We start from the raw sequence: 7,027 nt of genomic DNA, 5'->3' as shown, positions 1-7,027 counted from the left end.
TTATAACCAAAGGACTTAAAATCAGCATACTACAGTGACACAGTCATATCAGTGTTTACAGTAGCTCAATTCAAAATAGCTAAACTATAGAATTAACCTAGATGCCTTTTGACAGATGAATGAAGAAAATGTGTTATATGTACATGATGGAATATTTCTCAGCCTTAAAGAAGAATGAAATGATGGCTTTTGCAGGCAAAGGGATGGAACTGAAGAATATTATGCTAAGTGAAATAAGCCAATCCCAAAAACCCAAAGCCAAATGTTTTCTGTGATATGAGAATACTAATTCACAATAAGGTTGGGTGAGAATAGGGTATTTTGTACTAAGCAGAAAGGGGTAAAGGGAGGGAGGGGTTATGGGGATAGGAATGACAGTAGAATGAATCAGACATAATTACCCTATGTGCACATGATTACATGACCTGTGTAACTCTACATCATGTACAACCAGACAAATGAGAAGTTATACTCTATTTATGTATAATGTGTCAAAATATATTCTACTGTCATGTATAACTAATTAGAACAAATGAATTTTTAAACTATAAAACAAAATATGCTTAAAGCACCAAAAAATAAAGGGACTGGAGCCAGAATGATGTGAAACTCTAAAACGTGTCTCAGTTCAAGAAATAAGATGTACCTGACCCCTTCGCTTTCTGCTTGTTTTTTTTTTTTTTTTAATCCTATGAAGATTTCTGCAATGGTCTTTGAAATTCTGCATGTTGCCAATAAAACTAAATGGGATCACAGGCACTGTGTCTCAAATTCTATGCAACATCCCTGAAAGGGATAGAAGTTCAGACAGGAAAGTACCAAGTATATGGAAGCCACACTGATTATGGGCCACTTTTTGAACCAAGGAAGGGTATACTCAATGTGTAACAGAGATTTTTATGTTTAATACATCCTCTGTGGCAAGCAAAGTGTTGTTCTTGGGAATCAGAAATGGAAGAATCAATGTGGAAGGAAAGAAATACTCTGAGATTTCTGGGACTCCAACACAACCATGAACATAAACGTCATGGCCCTCACAGTTGGAATTTTATGTATTGTATCCTGCCACCCAGTCACACAAACTGCCACGACTGACCAGATGGTGATTAATAAAAATCTGCCCTGGCAGTCCCTCCATGCTTGCCTCCCTCAGCACTTACTGGGTTTAGCTGGGTCTCTGTGTTTCATGGACTACAGCTTCAATGGCCCTTGGCTGCCTGATGCCCAGTGAAGATTCAGGCTTCATCCTCAGGATTGATATTATCAATGTCACAAAAGAGCTTTGTAATGCAAACAACCATGGGAGGAGGAGACACAGGTGTGGAAGTCACCCAACTGGAGCCATCAGACCAAAGAGCCCAAAGGAGAGACTCGTTGTTGAATATTATATAACCCTGGAGGCTCAATGCACAGAGCTCATATTTCCCAGTTTGACCCAATTTATCCCCAAAATAAAACACTTCTCAATATTAATGACTAAAGAAGGAGGAAGAGGAGGAGGAGGTAGAGGAGAAGAAGAAAATGAATGACCATGAAAGAATTTGGAGTCCTCTCCTAATGAGCAAGCTCATGTGTAATATTCATTTTTTTCACTTTTTTTTCAAGCACCATGTGCCTTTTATTATCATTGTGTGTAGCTGTCAAATATAGAGAACAAAACGTGAACCTTCTTAACCATTGTTAACTATCCAGATCAGTGGCCTTAATCACATTCATGTGCTTGTGCAACTATCACCACCATCCATCTCCAGGAATTTTTCATCTTCACAAACTGAAAACGTACCCATTTTTTTAAAACTCTCTTCCCCTCTCCCACCAAGTGCAGTACCTACTATTCTATTATGAAATGTAATAAATAGTCATTAAACTATGAAATTAATATCCCCAAGGAGGCAGAAATTACTGGCCTAGATGTTTGACTTTGTTGCATTTTCCAAGCAACATTCCAAATGGATGCCTGAGGTCCTGAGATTAGACTTATCTGCTGTGGATCCTCCTCAGGAAACTTTTAATGTCTCTGTTCCTCAGACTGTAGATGAAGAGGTTCAGCATAGAGCTGACCACAGTGTACATCACTGAAGCCACTGCCTCCTTTCTGGGAGATTGTGACACAGCTGATCCAAGGTACACTCCAATGCCTGTTCCATAAAATAAGCAAACAACTGACAGGTGAGATCTGCAGGTGGAGAAGGCTTTGTACTTCCCATCTGTTGATGGGATTCTCAGAATAGAAGAAATAATTTTACAGTAAGAGAAGAAAATTCCAGAGATGGGAAGAAAACTAGACATGGTACCAACAAAATCCTTTATAATGTTATTGGTGAAAGTGTCAGAACAGGCAAGATTAAGAACTTGAGAAGGGTCACAGAAGAAATTGGAAATTTCTACATCCTTGAAGTGGGTAGATTGCAAGACAACCAAATTGTGCAGCTGGGAGTCTAAAAGGCTAAACAAAAAAGATACCAAAACGAATAGTGCACAGAGGTGAGGGTTCATAATGACTGAGTAATGCAGGGGGTGACAGATGGCCTATGACCCCACGAAACGGTCATAGGCCATCACAGTCAGAAGCATACCATCCACACATCCAGAAAGGATCAAAAAAGACATCTATGTCAGGCAGCCCACAAAGGAGATGGCTCTGCTGTGAGTTAGGATATCCAAAGTCATCTTCGGGACCATGGTAGAGATGAGAAATATATCAACCAAGGACAGGTTGGAGAGGAAGAAGTACATTGAGGTGTGGAGGTGGAAGTCAGAGCTGACAGTCAGGATGATGAGCAGGTTCTCAAGCACTGTGACCAGGTACATGGACAGGAACAGTCCAAAGAGTATGGGTTGCAGTCCAAGATAATCTGGGAGGCTCATGAGATGAAATTCTGAGACACGTGTTACATTTTGTGGTTCTATATTGCTTGGACAATTTTTGAAAATAAAATGTTAGAAAAAAATGAAATGAGTATACCATCTCCTAGAACTGTATTTATAGTTTAAACAAAGCAATTGTCTTATGCAGACCTCACATTTTACCATACACACGTGGTGATAGTTCTGATTTGTCTCAAACAAATTCCTTTTTTTTTTTTTTTGGTACCAGAGACTGAACCCAGGGGTACTTAAGCAGCCTCATACATATATATATATATATATATATATATATATATATATATATATATATATATATATATATTTACGGACAGGGTCTCACTGAGTTGCGTAGGTCCTTGCTAAGTTGCTGAGGCTGGGTTTGAACTCACAATCCTCCTGCCTCAGCCTACTGAGTTGTTGGCATTACAGGCTGCACCCTGCACCCAGTTACAAATCCCACTTTCTTGAATGCTTTCCTAGTTGATTTTCTTGTTGTTGCTATCCATCTCTTTCAATAACATTTACATTAGAGACAGTCCAGTAAAGAGTGTTACAAGATTGAGAACAGACAACACTCCATTTTTACAGAAAAACACAGCCAACTCTTTTCAGTCAATAAAAAAAAAAAAAAAAAAACATGTTTATAACTGAGCTATGGAGCCAACCTAGGTACCCTTCAACAGATGAATGGAAAAAGAAATTGTGGGATATATTCACAATGGAATATTACTCAGCCTTAAAGAAGAATAAGCTTATAACATTGAATGGACAGATCTGGGATCTATCATGCTAAGGGAAATAAGGCAATTCCAAAAAACCAAAGGTCAAATGTTTTTGCTGGTATGTGGAAGCTAAACCATAATAAAGTGGGGAGAAGAAGAGAAGTTCAATAGATTAGAAAAGGAGAATAGAGGGAAGGGAGAAGAGAGAGGAATAGGAAAGACAGTAGAATGAATCTAACATAATTTTCTTATGTATACATATGAAAATAGCTAAGTGAATCCCACCATCATGTACACTTACAAGAATGGGGACCAAATAAGAATAAGACACATTCCTTGCTCACTTAATTATATCATAATGGATTCTACTGTCATAACTAAAAAGAAACAAATAAAAATAAAGATAAATAAAATGAAAAATAAAAAATATCCTTCCTTCATTAAGAAAAACATCATTTTAATTAAAGGTAATTGGAAAACTGTTAAACATAGCCTATTTTATTCTAAGACAGTGATACAAATTTCCTGGATGCAGAATTTATAAACACTCTGTGAGAGCTAAATCCATGTTGTTGGAATTCAAACAAAGTTGAAGTTCCATAATGACAAGACATTTTTATTTGCCAGTTAAATCCATGGATTTTCATAATTTTTCACTTTAAGATTTCATTCCTTCATAGAAATAGGGTTTCATTCAAATATGTAGATTGTCTTTCTAAAACCATTTTTTAGCCCTAGCCTTGGCTTTAGTGGACTTCAAATTTTGATGAATATGCACATAACCACAAAGCATCACTGATCACACACACTAGAGTGCAGTGTGCATCTTGTCAATAATTAAACAGTAATAAATTTAGGAAACATTTCTGCAATGTTTTATTTTATACAGAGTTATCTGTATCAACAACCCCATACAAACATAAGAAAACATCCTACATGTGAGACCACTTTTGCAATTTTCCATTTGGGGAGGGTTTTTTGTTTTTTGCTTTTGCTCTTTGTTATTGCTATTTGGCTTTGCTTTATTTTGCATTCCATAGTGTCCTGGTAATATCACTTTTTTATCATAAATCTATTATTTACAAATGAATAATTTAGCACCTGAAGATATTCCCCAAACCAGGTTTGAAACTCAGTCTTCTTAACCCAGGTTAAAAGAATTCCATGCTAATCCTTCCCATGAAGGTAAGGTTCATTGACTAGTAACATGAGGGAGATGCCTACAGGAGCTACAATCAGTCTAGGAAGAAAGCAGAACTTTGAAAGAGAATTCCTGGACCCCATCCCAGAACATCTCAGTCCTCTGAGCTGAAACGTTGCTTATTGGTATCATCCCAACTGTCATGTTGCCCCAGTGATGAAGAAACGATGTTCCTGATAGTGTCTCCTCCTTCCACCATCTCCCATGACACTTACTGGGTACCACCACCTTTCTGCTGGGGCATCACCAAGGAGCATGGATCCAGTGCTCTCTCCTGCTTGGTGTGTGGTGAAACCTCATACTCTGTACTCAGGACTTGAAAAACGACTCAAGTTTATGAAGATGCTCATGAAGACAACAGCACTGGATCTGGCAAAGTAAAGGTCTAGAGCACTGGTTAATTGTTTCAACTGTGCAACCTTGGAGGCTCAGTGCACAAAGTGCCTAATTAGCCAATTGGATCACATTAATTCAGTCTCTGAGGACTTGTTAATATTAAAGGAAACAGAAAAAGAGAAAACTACAAGTACTTGGAAAAGTTTTCAGGAGAAAACTCACCTATACTCTTTCTTTCTGACTTCCAAATTGTTGGATCTTTATGTAAAACTCAGACTACTTTTTCTTCACCATAACAACAGACTATGGGAATTGATATCCATCAATCCACTGTATTAATCAGAAAGTATTAAGGAGAATTAGATTTCTTGTTTCAAGAATCTTACACTATTTTCATTACTATTTTTCTCTAAGGAAAAGTTCTTATTTCAATTTATTTTTCCCTTTTATTGGGTTGGTATTTTATGTATTGAGGATGTATGGATTTTTTTACTAATCCAACTGAATGTTGGTTCTTTTTTCTCTAATGAAATTACATTGATCCACTGATGTTTACATAATTTTTTAAATTTTTACAGACTGCATATCGATTCATTGTACACAAATGGGGTACAACTTTTTATTTCTATGCTTGTGCATGATGTAGATTCATAGCATTCATGTAATCATACATGTACATAGGGTAATGATGTCTGTCTCATTCCACCATCTTTCATACCCCCGTCCCCTCCTCCCTCTCATTTCCCTCTACATTCTAAATCTAAAATTCCTCCATTCTTCTCTTACTCCCCCACCCCCTCACCCCCATTACATAAGTTTTTGATAACATACTACATTTAAACACTCCAGGAACAGCAGGAAGAAGCTATATTCTTTTTACATTTTTTTCATTTGTTCTAATTTGTTGTACATGACAGTAGAATGCATTTATCTATATTCTTTATATTAATCTTTTTAAAATTTTAACCAATACATAAAAATTGTACATATTTATGGAATACCAAGTACTCTTTGACTCAGGTATACATTATGTAATGCTTGAATCATAGTAAACATATCTATCTCTTCAAACATTTATCATTTCCTTTTTCTTTTTCTTTTTCTTGGGGAGAAGAGTACCAGGGATAGAACTCAGGGGCACTCGAACACTGAGCCACATTCCCAACCCTATTTTGTATTTTGTTTAGAGACAGGGTCTCACCGAGTTGCTGAGCACCTTGCTTTTGCTGAGGCTGGCTTTGAACTCTATCTTCCTGCTTCAGCCTCCCAATCAGCTGGAATTACAGGAATGTGCCATCTTGCCCAGCAAACATTTATCATTTCTTTGTGATGAAAATATTTAAAATTATTTCTTCTAGCTTTAAAATATTACAGTATATATTTTATTTGCTACTATCAAACTAGGACACTCCTTAATTAATCTTTCCCCATTGCTCCCTCCTACTCTTCAAGGTCTCAGATAACTACCATGCTACTGTCCACTTGTATCAGACCAACTTTTTAACTTCCACATATGAGTGATATCAGGTGATGCTTGTCTTCTGAGTCTGGCTTATTTACTTAGCTGACTTATAGTTCCATCCAGTTTGTCTCAAATAGTAGAAAGGCATCCTTTTATGGCTGAGTAGTATTCATGTGTGTATGTCCCACATTTTTTGTATCCATTCATCCATTCATGGACACTTAGGTTATTTCCATTCCTTAGTTATTATGAATTGTGCTTCAGTAAACATTGGAGTGCAGAAATCTCTTCAGCAGATGGATATCATTTCCTTTGGATACATATCCAGCAGATGGATTGCAGAATAATATGGTAGTACTCTTTTTAATTTTTTAGGAAACTCCATGCTGTTTTCCACAGCATTATTCTTTTCACTCTTTTCCCAGGAGTAATTTCCCA

The 7,027-nt window shown here is 36.9% G+C and overlaps 1 pseudogene; it reads right to left on the bottom strand.

Moving 5' to 3' along the window:
• Positions 1-1,977: 1,977 nt before the first annotated feature.
• On the bottom strand, positions 1,978-2,811 carry LOC124968012 (olfactory receptor 18-like; annotated as a pseudogene).
• Positions 2,812-7,027: the final 4,216 nt, after the last annotated feature.

The sequence above is a fragment of the Sciurus carolinensis genome, chromosome 17, assembly GCF_902686445.1.
Source record: "Sciurus carolinensis chromosome 17, mSciCar1.2, whole genome shotgun sequence".
NCBI lineage: Eukaryota > Metazoa > Chordata > Mammalia > Rodentia > Sciuridae > Sciurus > Sciurus carolinensis.
The sequence above is the reverse complement of the archived record's forward strand: the minus strand, read 5'-3'. Positions and strand labels throughout refer to the sequence as shown.